Consider the following 19,517-nt stretch of genomic DNA (forward strand, 5'->3'; position numbering starts at 1 on the left):
CCGAAGAATGGAAAAAATGGAAGAAGTCCACTTCCTGGAAGATCAGTTTGGGCTCCGGAATAATTTTATAACATTTTAAGCAATACTGACTCTTTCGAAAATTACCTTCACATCTGTTGATTTCATCCAGTAAACAGCCTGAAAGCGACAGAAGAGTTTCTAACTGAGGACGACAGGGCAAAAGGATAACATGGTACCACATGCGTGAAGATGAAGTACAATATAGAAGATGAAATATAATATTTAAATATTTAATTTTAAAAAATCGAAATTGAAATAAACAGGTCTATGTACTTATAAAGAAATTGGAGACCTTACTTTTCAGGTTACCCTCGTACTTATGCAGCAAAAGACCTATCAGGTATGAAGAAGAAAAGAAATCCTCAAAACACGAAGTCCAGTATTGAACAGGAGTACTGTTTCAAAGAAGCAATAAGAGAAGATGTAAAGAAAAAAATTCAATGATATTCAAGAGGATGTGAGAAGTGATGACGAAAAGTTGTTAAGAGAAACAACTGAAAAAATATAAATGTGAAGAAAACAAAACAGAAACTTATCTTAGGTAGACATCACGTTCTGCAAAGCTGAGATGGCAGATACCACAGTAATTAACAACAGAGAGAACATTACTCAATCTTCAAAGGTTTCGTTAAATGTTTACATAATTCAAGAAATCAGTGATAATGGAGGTAATCAATAATGAAATCTAGGAAATTACGGAATTATATAAAGGAATTATATAGAGCTATGTATAAAGCTATTTGGGGTATGAAGAAAGGAAAGGCGACAGGAGATGGCGATATCTGCACATAAATAGTTAAAGCAGCACGCAAGATAATAAAAAGTAACTTGCCAGATTATTTACAGATTATGTGCAGAGGAAGTCAGTTTATTAAAAGTAGAATAAAACTAATAAAAAAGATTCTCGATCACATAATCATGTATTAAAAATATGAGCAGTTCCGTCCTACTACTAGGGGCCGAAACCGACAATTTCTTTTTTAAACTTATGGTTATGAGATCGAGACTCTTTTTTTTGGTGACTTTACTTAATTGTCACATCAGTGTTTTACAATAATGTTATCTAAAGGCGGAACAATTTTTCAGTTCTTCTACTTCACCGGAAAGGAAACCAACAAGAGATAAAAAAAACCATAGAACACTCTTACTGCCGTCTGTATAAAATGTCTCATTCGCCATAGAATGGTTCCTGGATTTAAATCAAGCAAATAAAGGAGCTGTCATTAGTTCGGATATATCATATTGAACAACACGTAACTGGTTTCCACCTAAATTGTCATTAATAGTCCATGACACTAGTTTAGCGTATGTTAATGTAATGACCATGAAATAAAGCATCAGTGATAGTTCATCAAACTGTGTGAAATCTATAACTGAAAGGATAGTCGGGCAGGCAGATTACCTTTTCACTAAGACTGTTTTCAGCAATCTCTGTGGAAGTTTACAGGTCCATAAACGGAGGAAACCAAAAATACTACGTCAATAGAATGAAAATGAACCACTTTTGCTTTTCTGTTCCTGCTGAATCTTGGTAGCTGGCATATATAAAGTTGACAATATTATGAAAAGCATAAATTGCTACTCACCATAAAGACATTTTAAAGCCGGCCGGAGTGGCCGTACGGTTCTAGGCGCTACAGTCTGGAACCGAGCGACCGCTACGGTCGCAGGTTCGAATCCTGCCTCATGCGTGGATATGTGTGATGTCCTTAGGTTAGTTAGGATTAATTAGTTCTAAGTTCTAGGCGACTGATGACCTCAGAAATTAAGTCGCATAGTGCTCAGAGCCATTTGAACCATTTGACATTTTAAGTAACAGACGGGTCTTCCAGACCGCACATGACTCTTTTGGTTGTGCCTATCATCTTTACAGTGAGCGGCAATCTGTCCCTCTCATAATTCTGCTAACCAACAACTTTTTCAGGTTGATAACACTGGTTCGCACCCGATCACTAAGGTTAATCAATGTTGGCTCCGGCTACTGCTTGGAAGCGTGACCGTGGGGGGAAAAGCGGGGTTCCGTTGGAGTTAGGGGCACTCAGATCGCAAAAGTGACGTCCAAATGAAAGAATTGCGCCAGGCCGTGATGCCACACAACCTTAATTAAGTGAAAATATTGTTGACATTCCAAGCTGGACTTTCTATTACAGGTAAAGATGAACAATAGACGGATAGAAGATTTTAAAATCTGTTTTGAAACTCATCCTACTGTACTGTCATAAAATAAATAAAAGTAAGAGGAAAATTTGGTCCCTCATATTTCTGGTAAACTAGAAGCACAAATTGTGTCTTAAATGGGAGCCGGCCGCTGGTGGCCGAGCGGTTCTGGCGCTACAGTCTGAAACCGCGCGACCGCTACGGTCGCAGGTTCGAATCCAGCCTCGGGCATGGATGTGTGTGTTGTCCTTAGGTTAGTTCGGTTTAAGTAGTTCTAAGTTCTAGGGGACTTATGACCTCAGCAGTTGAGTTCCATAGTGCTCAGAGCCATTTGAACCATTTGTCTTAAATGGAAAGTTTACGATTAGTCTGCATTACCAGTTTTGACTGACAGCAGTGAGATCAATTAATGGGCACTTTGTGTGGGAAAGTATTACAAGTATTCTATGTCAAGTAAAATTAAGTTTTGCTGTCGACATGGGTGCACGTTCTGGCCGTCCGGAAACACCTCCACGAAAGTCAATATTATGCGATCGATAGGTAGGTCGAGTCGTTCACCGTGCTAAGTTCAGGGCCTCCAGCATAGCGTGCCTTTAGATTTCTGTGTAGATACGGAGAGGGCACACAGCTTCTAAGGCGACTCGTAAATTTCACGGAACAAATGCCTCTGTAGTTTAGACGTTGATAATTTTATTAAAGTAAGACATGAGTCCGTTTTATAGAGCCACACTTGTAAAGTTCAAGGGAAATGGGAAGCTTATTAAGAGAGTGAAATTTTTGAAATCTTAATTCAGCCTTTTAATAAGATGTGCATGGCTCTGAATGATTTTTTTTTTCATGTTTCATTTATAATATTTGATTGTTGCTTAAGAGTCAGACATGTATAGCCCGAATGTCTTGATAGTTGCATAGTTCCAGACAGAATTTTTTGTTCTACAGTGGAGTGTGCTCTGATATGAAAGACTGTGTGCCAGACTGGGACTCGAGCTCGGGACCTTTGCTGGGCGAAACCGCGTCTCCGTAATATCCTTTCTTCAAGGGCTGCATGTCCCGTAAGTTTCGGAGGAGAACTTCTGTGAAGTTTGCAATGAAGGAGGCGTGGTACAGGCGGAAGTAAAGCTGTGAGGACGGTTCGTGAGTCATGCTTTTCTGGCGCAGCTGGTAGAGCATTTCCCTGAGAAAGGCAGAGGTCTCAAGTTCGTTTTCGTCTGACACACAATTTTAATCTGCCACGACGTTTCAACTGAATATTTTTTTGAAGCCATAACAGAATTAACGGGTTACTGTTTTCCCTTAAACACGCAGCATAAACAATAACGTGGCGCTGCCTGTCTGTGAATTAATACGGCTCGAGATTTTATGCGTAAGACGACAGCATTAAAACATGTATTTAACCCTTTCCCAGTCTCTGTGTCTACTACCCGTCTTCTCCTTGATCAATGTCTGTTTGCTATCAGTTTCTAAGTCCTTTTTTTTTAATACCGAATGTCAACCGTCTCTTTTTACCTTGAGCTTTATATACTTTTCATTGCAGACAAAAATTAATCATCTCTGGATGGCTTAACATTTGGACGATTAACGGTCTGCTATTCTAGCATTGACTTCCACTCTGTAACGTGTCTGTTATTCGTGCATTTATTCCCATCCTCGATTTTTCTTTACACTGTAGTCTTATTCTATATTTAATAAATTCCTCTGCATAATCACGTTTAAAATGATTACAGCTTTATTCTCCAACATTGACGTTAACTGCCCTCGACTTACATACACTGCAATGTTTCAGACGTATAGTTTCAGAAATTGATTTCTTAGTTTTACGCCGGTATTCAATAACTGTAGGCTAATTTTGACGAAAAAATATTTCACTGACTGTGCTAAACAACATCGATCGACCTACTTAGCTTCTGGTGTATTGTGTAATGTTAGAAAAAGAATAATATGTACATTTTCTTTGTTCTTTTCCACTTTTGAAACATTTATAGTGATACTCTTCATCACATCCGTCTTTGCTTTTTCTCAATCTTTTCTGTTTCTTAAGTAAGGTAGTAAAATAACCGATGACTGACGGAGCCAGGAGGATATCAAAAGCTGACTAGCAATAGCAAAAAGTGCCTTCATGGCCAAGAGAAGTCTACTAATATCAAATATCGGCCTTAATTTGAGGAAGAAATTTCTGAGAATGTACGTATGGTAGTGAAACATGGGCTGCGGGAAAACCGGAACAGAAGAGAATCGAAGCATTTGAGATGTGGTGCTAAGACGAATGTTGAAAATCAGGTGGACTGATAAGGCAAGGAATGAGGAGGTTCTGCGCAGAATCGGAGACGAAAGGAATATATGGAAAACAGTGATAAGGAGGACACGACTATAGAACATCTATTAAGACATGAGGGAATGACTTCCATGGTACTAGAAGGAGCAGTAGAGGGTAAAAACTGTACAGAAAGTAGAGGAAGACAGTGACTGGAATACATCCAGCAAATAATTTAGGACGTAGGTTTCAAGTGCTACACTGAGATGAAGAGGTTGGCACAGGAGAGGAATTCGTTGCGGGCTGCATCAAACCAGTCAGAACGCTGATGACAAAACAAAAGTACGATGGGTAGCCATAAAGGTTTAACCGAAGAAAAGGACATAACCAATTTTTTCTTAGTTTGCAGTTACACGAATGCAGTGTTGGTACACACTGATATTCCCGGGCGACAGTACCGTGGAGGACCAAGACAAGATAGCGAAGCCGCCTGATAAAGTGAAGAATTTTGCGCTACCGGTAATTGGTTTTCTGAATTAGAAGACAAGCAACGTTGAGAGAGTTCATACTGGGTTGGTGAGTACGGCAACTATGGTCTATCATAATGGTACAATGATTCTGGAGGCTCGGACGCTTTCAAACGTTGTCAGAAATAAATAAATAAATCTGAATGACGAAGAATGAAGCGGAAGACCACCTCTCTTTAAAGCAACGGGAGCCGCAGCAGAAGCAGGGGCCCTGTTCTTCGGAGAACGCCGTCTCATAATCGAGTCGATAGCGGAAAAAATATAAATAAGCCCTGGTTCAGAGCTCAAGACTTTGGACAAAATTTTGGTCAGGACAACAGTGACCACCCACTGGCTTCCATGACGCTCACACCGATTTTAAAAGTCTGCTGAACCGCGACAGCAGGTGACAACTGTGTCAGACCAAACCAAACTACTTCACTAGCCGCCTAGTTACCATGGTAAAGATCCCAGGTACACACATCAAAAAAAGCTTTGCATCACATCGGTTCCGAGAGTTCCGGAACCTATACAGAAAATTGGAACAGAGATAAACATAAACATCATTTCCACCCTTTTTTTGCTCATAAAAACCGCACATTGCATGATGTACCACCATACAGTGAGACCTTCAGAGGTGGTGGTCCAGACTGCTGTACACACCGTTACCTCTATTACGTAGTAGCACGTCCTCTTGCATTGATGCATGTCTGTATTCGTCGTGGCATACTATCCACAAGTTCATCAAGGCTCTGCTGGTCCAGATTGTCCCACTCCTCATCGGCGATTCGGCATGGATCCCTCAGAGTGGTTGACGAGTCACGTCGTCCATAAACAGCCCTTTTCAGTCTATCCTAGGGATGTTAGATCGGGTTCATATCTGGAGAATATGCTGGCCACTCCAGTCGAGCGACGTCGGTATCCTGAAGGAAGTCATTGACAAGATGTGCACGATGGGGGTGCGAATTGTCATCCATAAAGACGAATGCATTGCCAATATGCTGCCAATACGGTTGTGCTATCGGTCGGAGGATGGCATTCACGTAGCGTAAAGCCGTTACGGCGCCTTCCATGACCAACAGTGTCTTAAGACGTTGGCCCTACATAATGCCACCCCAAAGCAGCAGGGAACCTCCACACTGCTGAGCTCGCTGGACAATGTGTCTAAGGCGTTCAGTCTGACTGGGCTACCTCCAAACATATCTCCGACGATTGTCTGGTTGAAGGCATGTGCGACTCTCATCGGTGGAGAGAAGGTGATGCTAATCCTGAGCGGTCCATTCGGCATGTTGTTGGTCCCATGTGTATCGCGCTGCATGGTGTCGTTGTTGCAAAGATGGACGGCATCATGGAGCCTATTGAGTCATAACACGACGTCCTGTGGCTGCACGAAAAGCATTGTTCAACATGATGGCATTGCTGTCAGGGTTCCTCCGAACCATAATCCGTAGGTAGCGGTCATCCACTGCAGGAGGCTGGTCCTGGCGGAGGTTCGAGTCCTCCCTTGGGGTGTGCAGCTCGTAGTCGTGCGGTAGCGTTCTCGCTTCCCACGCCCGGATTCCCGGTTCGATTCCCGGCGGGGTCAGGGATTTTCTCTGCCTCGTGATGACTGGGTGTTGTGTGCTGTCCTTAGGTTAGTTAGGTTTAAGTAGTTCTAAGTTCTAGGGGACTGATGACCGTAGATGTCGTCCCATAGTGCTCAGAGCCATTTGAACCATTTGAACCTCCCTCAGGCATGGGTGTGTGTGTTTGTCCTTAGGATAATTTAGGTTAAGTAGTGTATAAGTTTAGGGAATGATGACCTTAGCAGTTCAGTCCCATAAGACTTCACACATATTTGAACATTTGAACACTGCGGTAGCAGCCCTTGGGCGGCTGAGTGTGGCATGTCATCAACAGCTCCTGTCTCTCTGTACCTCCTCCATTTCCAAAAAACATCGCATTGGTTCACTCCGAGACTCCTGAACACTTCCCTTGTTGAGTGCCCCTCCAGGCACAAAGTAACAATGTGGATGTGATCGAACCGCGATATTGACCGTCTAGAGATGGTTGAACTACAGACAACACTAGCGGTGTACCTCCTTCCTGGCGGAATGACTGGAACTGAACGGCTGTCGGACCCCCTCTGTGTAATAGGCGCTGCTCGTGCATGGTTGTTAACAATTTTGGGAGGGTTTAGTGACATCTCTGAACAGTCAAAGGGACTGTGTCTGTGATAAAATATTCAAAATCAGCGTCTATCTTCAGGAGTTCTGGGAACTGGAGTGATGCAAAACTTTTTTTGGTGTGTGTATGTCACTTTTACTCTATATCAAAGGAGCAAACCAAGCAGCGGAAACATGTGGATTCAACGCTAAAATAGGCGATGACCCAACTTCAATAGGCAATGTAATTATGAGTACCTTTTGGGACAGCCATCGTGTGGTGCTAACACATTATGCAAACGATCACAGGAGAGTACTACCAAGATCTTGCGATGTATTGCGGGGTGCAATGAAGACGAAGAGCCGCCGGAAGTTGTCCAAGGGAGTGTTCCTGCTCAACGATAGCGTCCCAGCTCATACTCCACAGGACACTGGCCACAGTCCGCGGATGAAGAAACCACTGCGAGGTAGGCATTTGTAGAATGACACCGACGTGATTTTCGAGGTGGAACGTTTCCTAACCTTTTTTGATGGCCTCTACCATCAAGGCATCCGCCAACTGACCAGTTTTGAGAGAGTGTATCGTGCTGAACGGTGAATCTGCAGAAGTTGTTAAGATAATCACAAAATGTCATGGTCGTAACTTCATTTTTCAAGCTGATAAATAAAACTTCAAAACTGTCCCTTATATGCAGATACACCATTCATCAACCCATTCTTTACCTTTCTACTCACCAACTAAGTCACCTGTAAACCTTAGTATCGGTGACTGTTCTTCTTGAACTTTCATTTATGGTTTGATGTTACATCCACGTTACTTGTTTCGTAAATAAAACTGAATCTTCATGCTGATACTTAATTTATTCATCCCATCAGATCAGCAGATCGTTAGTAATTACTTTCGTACAAAAAATAATTTAAAACTAACAAAACTGAATCATAGATCCCACTGATGTTGCCTTAGAACAAGATAAGGCGAAACGCGTGTGGGATTAATAATTTAAGTAGCAGCGGGAAAAGGCAGTTTCATTTACAAAACTAGTACCGGGTGATCAAAAAGTCAGTATAAATTTGAAAACTTAATAAATCACGGAATAATGTAGATAGACAGGTACAAATTGACACACATGCTTGGAATGACATGGGGTTTTATTAGGACCAAAAAAATGCAGAAGTTCAAAAAATGTCCGACTGATGGCGCTTCATCTGATCTGAATAGCAATAATTAGCATAACAAAGTAAGACAAAGCAAAGATGACGTTCTTTACAGGAAATGCTCCAAATGTTCACCATCATTCCTCAACAATAGCTGTAGTCGAGGAATAATGTTGTGAACAGCACTGTAAGCAATGTCCGGAGTTACAGTGAGGCATTGGCGTGGGCTGTTGTCTTTCAGCATCCCTAGAGATGTCGGTCGATCACGATACACTTGCGACTTCAGGTAACCCCAAAGCCAAATATTGCACGGACTGAGGTCTGGGGACCTGGGAGGCCAAGCATGACGAAAGTGGCGGCTGAGCACACGATCATCACCAAACGACGCGCCCAAGAGATCTTTTACGCGTCTAGCAATATGGGGTGTTTCTTTTTTTTTTGTTCTAATAGAACCCCATGTCATTCCAAGCATGTGTGTCAATTTTTACCTCTCTATCTACATTATTCCGTGGTTTATTAAGTTATCATACTGACTTTTTGATCACCCGGTATTTATATGCTTGCTGCGGAACACGGCCAAGCCAATAAACTTGTTACGTCCACGTTGTTTGTTGACATTCGACTACAAAATGAACAACACATTTTCTCCCATCTCAGCAAGATTACATTCCTTAGGCTTTTGTGTTAAGTTTTTGGTTTTCATCTGTATCTGTACACTATCTCCATTAGTTTCAGGGTTCCACCAGATTATTCCAAATATCCGCATGTCTCCAAAGACCACGAAGACTCCTAGTTCTTCTGTACTGTTTCTTTCATTAATCAGCAGAAGGTCAAGACTACCTACCTAGGACCCTTACATTTTCGAATGCTAAACCCCGTATTAATATAGTACTTTCACTTTTTTATTGTAGTGGTCAACGTTTTACAGTCAAGAGACGTAAGTTGGATAGGGCGATAGTCCCTTCGTTACTCTATCCTTCTTCGGTAATGTAACAATAATAGTTTTCTAGCAAAATTTATTTGTCTGATTTCATGGATATTGACATCAAATCAGATTTCAAGTTTCTTCAAGCTCCACAGATTTTAGTAAAGCAGAAAGCATATCATCGACTCCTGCTGATGCTTTTCAACTCAGATAATTCTTCTGTCTGTCAGACTGTCTGCATTTCTCGCCATCCGCTTCTCCACAACTGATCCTCTCTTTTGGTGGGCTTTGGGGCTTGTAAGATATTATTCTCAGGTATGAAGACTTAAAATTTGTCTCTCTCGGCTTCCTGCTCATTTTGCTGCCAATGATAGGGTCTTATCAGTGTATTTTAAGTTTCATACTTTTATTATTAACCTTATTATTTTTATTATTTAATTATTTAATTTAAATATTTTAATTTTTTTAAATATCATTTTTAGCTGAATCGCTGGGTCCACAATTAATGCTGACAGGTACTGTGAGTCTCTGAAAAAGCTCAAACGGGCAATCCAGAACCGGAGAAGAGGAATGTTGTGCAAGGGCGTACACATTCTACATGACAACGCTCGCCCACACACCGCTCGGCAAACCGTTGCTCACCTGCAACAGTTTCAGTGGAACACAATCACCCACCCACCCTATAGTCCTGACTTTGGGCCCAGTGACTATCAACTGTTCCCTAGGTTAAAAGAGCATTTGGCTGGAAAGCGATTCAGCTCCGACGACGAGGTAAAAGAAGAGGTTCATAACTTTCTGAACAGCATGGTGGCGAGCTGGCATGGCGTGGGCATGCAAAAACTGCCACAGCGTCTACAGAAATGCTTCGACTTAAATGGTGATTATGTCGAAAAATAGCTTAATGTTCAAGCTGTAAACTGATGTAAACCATTGTAGAAATAAAAAGGTCAGGAGACCTTACTTTTGGGATTACTCTTGTACCTTTGCCACTTTGGTCTAAACCACTTGACTCTTTCCTTTATATTATGCTGCACTAATAAAACACCTGCAGTCAAACATTTAAGTGTGTAAAAACAGCAGCGCTGTGATGTAATGTTGGAAATGATATGAAAATGAAATAAAGGGTGTGACATGTAAATGATTATAAGAACGTTGCGATTGTGATTGCATGGGATGAACAGCAGCCTATGTACGATCGTGTTACGGGTATTCAGAGTGTTTCGCAGTTCCTATTACCTGCTTATGGGGGTTGTGGAGGGAATTAGAAGTGTACAGTTCTTATATGAAACGCAAGTCCGCAAATGTAGCGTTAGGATGTAATATAAGCATGAAGATCGGATCGCTCTGAAATCTTTCACTTCACGATACGCACACTGACTGAGAAGAGGGCGCCGATCAGCCCCTGTTGTAATTGTGAAACCACGTTCCATTGTCGTACGAATACAAGAACGACCGTGAGAAATTAGGAGGCGTGGCCATGGCGTACTTTCGACTTTGACTAGAATGTCCTTCATGCTGCAGAAGATAACTAGACGACGAGTACTCCAAACGTTGCCCATGCCGGGGGTCCTATACTGTAGAACACACAGGTGGGAGTTTACTGTCTCTGCTGTGTGCGTGCCGTGAAGCAGACGATTTAAAAGTTATCTGACTTCAACTTCATTTTACACCCAGAAAGTATATTTCCGCACATGGATTCCTTAGAAGAACTGTATGTAGCAAGTACTCTCTACAACCCCTAGATAGACCCTACATATCCAGAATGTTTCACAGTTACACTTACAGAGTTCAATTTATTGTAGTAAATAGGGAGAGCAAAAAAAGAAGAAAAAAAGAAATATTTTTTATTGAAAACAAAGTCCAGAAACCTCATCCAACGATCCTCCAAATCATTGAAAAACTAACATGCATGGTGAGCCATCTGACCAGAACTTGCACTATCTCCATTGAACATATGAAAAGTGTGATTAACGAATCAGTAGCAGAACTTAGTAAAATAAGCGCAGTTTGTGATGTACACAGAAGGACGGAAATCGTAGTGTGCTTGCTGTAGGCAAAGGTATGCAGAAGCCAACTGTGCTGCAATATTGGACACAACAAAGAGCATACCCAAGATATAAGCAAGGTGTTGGAAGCGAAGGGAGAGAGGTCATTTGTGTTTAGCAAAAGGAAATTGGTGGATGCAGCGACTCACAATTTCTTACAAAATAATACTCAGACCTATTGAAAACCGTGTTCATTAATCATTCGGTCAGTCTCCACTGTTCGAGTTGATCGGACTCTGCCCTCTCAGTGAGCCTCTGTTGTTTACGTTGCGCAACATCATCTTTTAGCTTTTCATCTCAGAGTGACTTTTGTGCTTGTCCAACTGGGATGTCTGCATCTCTCGATGTTGTTGAGAGTAATCTTCAATTTGGAAGGCCTTCGTGCCACCAATTCACGCACTGATGTGCATTGATTTTGACTGTGTTTATGGTCGCTGGTGGCAGGCTGCTTAGTAGGTAGTAGGCCTCCTTCAGTAGGGAACAGACTGTTTCCAACTCAGCAGATTGTATGCTCCTCGCAACAAAATTATATAGCATTCCCAATGAAGTACATCAATGAGTGTGACAAATCTCATCATAAATAGGCTGAATCCGTGATCCCTTACAGTAACTTTATTAACAAACTAGAAATATGTTGTTTAAAGATGCACCTTATTTTAACTATTATTCGACAGAACTTTACGAAAGAAACACAAGATTGTTTCCGCACCAGAATGTGGGACATAGCATAGTTCACAGACAATACCACATCTAGCTCAAGTACTACTTGTTGTCTATGCCCAACAACTGATGCTGATTGGCTAATGTTTGTGATAGTATATCATAACCGAGCCTATTTACAATGCTGCTTGGTTTTGCAAGGACTGAATACAGTATTTATAACTGTGAATTTTACTGTGAGAATTGTCTGGAATGATGAGTTGACACTGAGAATTTGTATGCTTGCTTGAGGAATGTGCATAAAGTACAGCAGAAGATATAATTAAGTCCTTCAAGAATGACTACAGGTTTTTGGCTTATTGGAGAGTACATGGTCAGGAAGGGTACATTGCAGAGTGCTCAAAAAAATTACTATATTGCAGTTGTCAGATGGTAAGTAACATTGTAAAGTAAATAGTTTATGATGTGCACATTTAAGGTAATTTTATTTTTCCTACCAACAGGTGAACAACAGTTCTTGGTACATTTATTGAGTTTCATCATTTGTGGCCATTATTCTCATGCAGTTTTAAAATCTTATTTTAATGTGTTTATAAAGATTTTTCTCACTATTAATGTCTTATTCTCTGAACAATTAGATTCTATTCTACAATAAAGTCATAAACATAGTAATCAACAATGGTTCGTGAAGCATTTATTCTTGTTAGCTAAATTTCTAAATTTAGTATGGCCCAAATATTTTCTTTTAGAAACACACACAAATACTTTTGAATATCCAAAATTACACCATTAACTACAGTTACTTACAAAATTCTAATGGAAATGTTTAAGTTTGATGAAATCACAAGTTGAAAAGAAATCTGTGAGCATTTTGGTAACCTTTCTGACTTGTCTCTTCAGTACTGGCTTATAAATGGCTAGTAAAATGTTTGCAAAGTACTATTTTCTTCATAACATACGAGATGACAGAGGATGGCCAAATTAAAACTGGACTGGAAAATACTTAAGACTGAAGTTAAATACATTGACCAAATTAATGAACAGAATATGCTACAAATTGCCACAGTTTATCTGAAAATCATTAAACTGCTTCACTAAATGCCTGTCTCATGATAATTTCATTTTGGCTACCCAGGAGTAATTGTCCCCACCTGGTGTCACATTTCAGATACAAATAGTGTCCTACACACACACACACACACACACACACACACACACACACACACACACACACACCTCCCCTCTACAGCATGAGAGATTTGGGCCTACAGGCCTTGGGACACTCACCATGTAAAAAAATTTGTAACTTATCTGGCTTGATACCTCTTACAGTGTTGTGGAAAACCAAGTTTTGTTAATAAACAAAATAAGTAATGAATGTGCTTGTTTCTTTTCTTACACTTATCCTATTACATTCTGTTAACAAGCTTTAACTGAAAAACCAAGCTGATTATATCATTAGTAATTGGCCTCTGTTGATTTTTTCAAATTTCCATAAGTAAGGTATCACTACCCACTGAAGTCCTGCATAGAAGTGTGTTTTTAAACACTGAGGTACAGTATTGATAGTACATCTGCAAACTGTACTATGATCTTTACAGTTGCATTTTTGCAGATTTATTACCCAGTTGTGGCAAAGGAAATACACCGAGAGTAAAGGTGAGCAAATTTAGGAATTGTAATTGTATTAAACATTACAGTATGGAATGAGATTTTATTACTCTGGCATTCATTGTCTTACATTCCAGGTTGAACTTGGTTTGCAGGGACCAAGGGCATAAGGCATACCACATTGGCAACACCATTGACAAAGTGCTGCCAAAGAATGTGAATTTTGCCTTGAGGGGTTACCCTGTACAGTTTGCTTTCAGTCTTTAATTATGCATGTAATAGTCTTTATTTGTGGGAAAGCAATTTCTAAATAGCCAATTTTTTAATCAGTGATTTTGTGACACTGAAACAAAAAATATTGCAAACATACACATCTGCTACAAGTGATAATATTACATAGAAAACCTAAATATTGGAGCATAGAAAGATTAAAAATTATTTTGTATTTAATGTTTCTTGTATAAATATGCTGAGTTCTGTGAACTATGTAATGCACTAAGGAGCATGTACAAGACAGTTACACCCTAATTTCCTTTGGTCAGAAAAAATTAAAATGAAACCAATATTTACTTGATTATGACCTTGCCGCAGTGGTAACGGCAGTTCCCATCATTTCACCAAAGTTAAGAGATGCTGGGGTCGGTTGGCACTGTTACCTATTGTCATGGTATGCCGAGTGCTGCTGACTGCTTGACTGACAAGCAGCAATATCAGTCACAAAAGCTGAGAATGGCTGGGATTGTGGTGTGCTGACCACAGGTTCCTCCGTATCTGCACTTGGTTATGCCTAATGGCTGAGGATAACACAGCAGTCGGTCAGTACCATTGGGCCTTCAAGGCCTTTTCAGATGGTGTTTGTTTGCTTGTTTTTTTATTAAACATTTTCTTGAACATGCTGGAACCATGTTATAAATGGTTCTACATATACTGACTATTACATCAAATTGTGTTGATAGTAAGTATTGGAACAATAGATAACTGAAGATAATAAAGACACAGACATATATTTCATACCCTTTAGAAGCAACCCTGACAATTTGTACTGCTGCACAAATGCATGAGGATATCACACTGTTACAAGCATTGGCTGTAACTGTAATTAATTTACTCAGGAAACTCGTATATGTTTCTTTATAAGGCACAGCTTTGTTGTAGCGCACAACTTCCATCCATTTGAACCTGCTTACGGTAGTGAAACATTGGTGCACCTCTGCATGGCCACTGCCAAACTGCCAAGAGACAGCTGGATCATCCTGTTGCTGAGCATGTTACCAAACATGATATGCTTGAATTAAATGACTGTTTCACTGACTGGATTCTTTCCACCCACACCATCCTGCTGACCTCAAGCTTCTCCATCCCCTACCCTACTCCCACTCAAGCCCTACACACTCTTCTACCCCTCCAGTGAATTTGCAGAATCCTTTTCCTTTCTCTACTTTTCTCCATTCACCCCATAGCCCCAACTTTGCCTCCTGTTGTTCACAGTTCACAAGTGGGATTTCAAACTGTTTACACAAGCAATTTTTGTCAGTTCTACATAAGTACAAAAATGCACATAATTTGTTTTTCATTGTAAGCATCAATCTCTCATAGTGATATCTGAAACTGAAATCATGATTTAATGTATAGTTTACTGCAATAGGTGTGGAATTGTTGCCATTTGTAGGATTCTTTTTTTGGATTATGCTATCTCTCAATTGTAAAATTGCATTTCTTTTATTTTTGACTATGCCATACAGTATTGAGAGGTTCATAATCCATCTTGCTTATTCACTACCTGTGTGTTGTAAGGTAAAACCAATTTTGGTTACCACACTTAAAACATTTTGGCAGCCTATTGTACCACTAGCGTCTATTTACAAATTTTTGTTTGTTTGTAGTAATGGTATATTATTACAAATATTTCACTAATCTTGGTAGTATACAGAAAATAAAATTTAACTGTGAAAGCAAATATCTTTTTTTATGTTTTCTTGTATCACATCCTGACATGATGTCCTTTCTACACAACTTATACCTACTTAACCCAGAATTCTTTTTTGTAGCTCTTTGTCTGAGGTACATATAGTGAAATATTTATACGGGATAGTACCTTGATGGATGTAGATCTGACGCATATGTTACTGATCTCTTTTGCAACAAGAGTGTTCTGTTACTGTGTGTACTAACCCAGAGAAATACTATTATTATAACATGCTAGCAATTTGTCAAAAGGAGGGAATTATGTTTGATCTAAGAGGTATGATGCTTATCCCTGAACTAGTTAAAAATGTGGCATTTAACAGGAACTGAATTCAATATTATTCATCCTTGAGAGATAATTTTAATCCACATAGTTATGTGAATGCACTGAATTGTTTCCTGTATTTTTTTATTTGTTCTATTTGGCCTTCTATTCAGTCATCACACTCATAGCATACAGTGTATCATTTAGTACTGCAGTTTTGGGGAAGCTGTTTTCCAGTTGGAAAGGAAGTAGCTTACTAAATGCTTTTTTCTTTTTCATGTGCAGGCCTCCCCAGTGGCATACAGAAAAACCCCAAGGAGGGGGCACTAAAGATATCTTGAGCTATCTCAAGAAATCTGTGGATCTTCTCGGAAGTCACTGTTATTGGAGCTATATGCATCAATAGTTGCCCATATTATGCATTAGTTATGGGAAACTATTGTTACATTATTAGCAAAAATGTTGTTACGACTCTTGTAACAATATTTTTACTGATATTACTATGAATCACTATTATTAATACTTCATAATCAACTGATCACCCTCACTCTTGACTAGTCTTCACACTTGTACTAGCTACAACTAGGACTTTTTATTTATTCATTCTTCAGTCTTAATACTTCTGCTTCTGAATGTAAACTAGCTTCCTATTTGGTGAATAGTCTATATTTACAATGCTACGAATTGAAGGTTCTCTGTACAAGAAAACAGTAGGATATTTATGACTTTTCTCAAACAAATGCCTGACAGAATGATACATCAAGATCACTAGAATGGCCGTGACTTTTCTCATAGATATGTAGTAGCTATCTATGTGCCAGGCAGAAACATATAAAATACGATGACAGAGACAGGTGTGCTACATAGGAAAGTGCAACTACTCGATAACTCGATTCAGCCTAGTTGACTGATGAAAGAAATGAACAAATAGCATGCGAGCTGACTGGCAGGGACACTGATGGTGGAGGGGGGTGGGGGGTGGGGGGTGGGGGGCATGTGGTGGCCCCACAAGGGCCACTGGTTCTCTCATACTTACTTGTATGGGTAGCCACATTTTATGTTTAGTGCATAATTAGGAAGCTTTTCTTCATCATTAGTGGCTCTTCAGTAGCCCAATGAAAAGCCAAACACACTGTGTAATGTTACTGACCTGGTTATATTGCTGGTATTCTTTGGCATGCTAAACTGTTGAAGTCTCATTCTCTGAAATTTGTTGGAGATGTAGTCTAATATTTCAATGATGGACAAGACACCACTGATTTAAATTGAAGATTACTTCACATTTCTTAGAGCCAAAACATGTAATGATGAAGATTAACTTTTTTATAGTTTATAGTTTAAATACACTAAGTTAGCTACTGCACTGGATGAACCCTAAACTGTGTCAGGTTCTTTCCATGTTGAAGTCCTCATTCAAGTCAGTAAAAAATAAATCTTCACAAAATAACATTTCAAAGAACTCACTCACTGAAGCTTTACTAACACTTTAACACAGAGAAGTTATTGTGATGAATACAGCCAAATTTTCCAAAGAAGTTCATGAAGTTATCACATTGGGTGACTGTAACAGTTAGATCTGTTCATATTAGTGGCTTTGATGTTGGAATTTGGAATGGATGAGTGCACTCTATGAATTTTTACATTGAAATATTAAGATGAAAATAGCTAATCATCACTCTACCATGGACATTTACTAGCAGTAATTTCATATTGCTATATAAACAGAACAATATTGAAATTAGTGGCAATGACATTATGGGGAAGCAGGTAATAATTTTGTTTAGCTGTGTGGTAGATGACTGGGAAATAAATAAAGTTGGGTGGATTATTTTATTCATACCATGTGCACAGCTGTGGGATTTTACCGAGCCTCCTGTAAATTTCACATGGTAGTAGTCTTCATTTTTAATTACGAAATTACTCTGATAATAGAAGATACATTCTAGTTCAGAAAAATTAGGCCAAGAAAATTATAAATTTAGTTATTATGTTATAAACATACTTAAAGGTCCAATTAATAATATTATTTTCTGCATTGTTGACATTTTAATTATGAATAACTTTTTAGTTAATGACTTTTCATGAATTATAAAATATTTACTGAAAGAGTGAAATGAGGGCTTTCGAAGAATTTATGTCATTCTAGAAATAAACAATTGTTACCTCATGATATGTTTCTGAGCATATGGCTTCTGAATAAAGTAAATTTTAGGTTTCTCTTAAAAGAATGTGTATACTGAAAAATTAACTATATTGTTGGCATTAGTAGAACGAAAATAAACAGATGAATAATGAATTTTACTGAAACTTTAGTGCTTTATGTAAAAGTGGTACATCTACTGCCAGCATAACATAAAAAAAGAAAAAGAAAAGGGTTATCTAAGGAGAAGAGTTATAGCAAATGATGTTGCTAAGTTTCAAGTTCCTCATCTATACAGTAGATCTATGTCTTCTCCTGCTCCACCTTGAAAAAGTAAGTCTACAGTTCTCAAGTCCAAAATGATGCATTTAAATCAGTGTTTATGAAGTTACTGTTGATCACTTAAGCACTGCAGATAAGCTAGCTGGAGTATAAAAACCTACTAAATGTAGGGAAATCTTTAGCCCAGCATACAGCCCCTCACCCCTACCCCACCTCCAACACGCGGCAATTTGTGAAATCAATTTTTTATCAGTTTCTTTTGGTGGTGGTGGGGAGCAAGGACATAACTGCAAAAGACCTATAAAACTGGACATTACAACAACTACATACATTCGTGTTGCAATAAACAAACTTAGTTTACTACAGCTGTACTATTATGTTACATTAAAAAATGTACATTCTGATGAATAAATTATTACTCTGTCAACCACCACACTGAGAAGTGTGTGCTGATCAAGCACACAGAACCTAAGTGAAACTCACATCTATTACAACAGTAACTTCAATACATGAGGTCTTGGCAACTACCAATAACCAAAGAAACTACTCCTATGGCATACTATGATCTTGACTCTAGTCTCTAAGGTTGTGTGTTAACTTTCACATGTGCTTCTGTTTACATATTGTGTTTCTTCAACAATAAAATGAATTTTGTATCCACAGTAGTGCCAGCTCATAACACTATTGAATCTGTTTATTTTTTCATGAATTATTAATTTCATTTTTTGTGCTACCATTAGAGTAGACCAGATTAGATTAGATTAACACTTGTTCCATAGATCATGAATACGACACTTCGTAATGATGTGGAACGTGTCAGGTTAATAAAAGATGTCTGTACAAGATATTACAGTACACAAAATATTGCATGACACTAATGTTTAAGTTTTTTCTTTTCACTCCCTTAATTTATATCTAAAAATTCAGCCAATGAGTAGAAGGAGTTGTCATCTAGAAATTCTTTTAATTTATTTTTAAATGTTGGTTGGCTATCTGTCAGGCTTTTGATGCTGTTTGGTAGGTGACCAAAGACTTTTGTGGCAGCATAATTTACCCCTTTCTGTGCCAAAGTCAGATTTAACCCTGCATAGTGAAGATCATCCTTTCTCCTGCTATTACTTTTGAACTGGGTTGGATTATTAACAACAAATTTCATAAGTGAATATATATACTGTGAGGTTACTGTGATAATTCCTAGATCCTTAAATAGATGTCTGCAGGATGACTGTGGGTGGGCTCCAGCAATTATTCTGATTACACGTTTTTGAGCAATGAAAACTTTCCTACTCAACGATGAATTACCCCAGAATATGATGCCATACGAAAGCAAGGAATGAAAGTAGGCATAGTAAGCTAATTTACTGAGATTCTTATTACCAAATTTGCAATA

This window comes from Schistocerca nitens, chromosome 5, assembly GCF_023898315.1.
Source record: "Schistocerca nitens isolate TAMUIC-IGC-003100 chromosome 5, iqSchNite1.1, whole genome shotgun sequence".
NCBI classification, from domain to species: Eukaryota; Metazoa; Arthropoda; class Insecta; order Orthoptera; family Acrididae; genus Schistocerca; species Schistocerca nitens.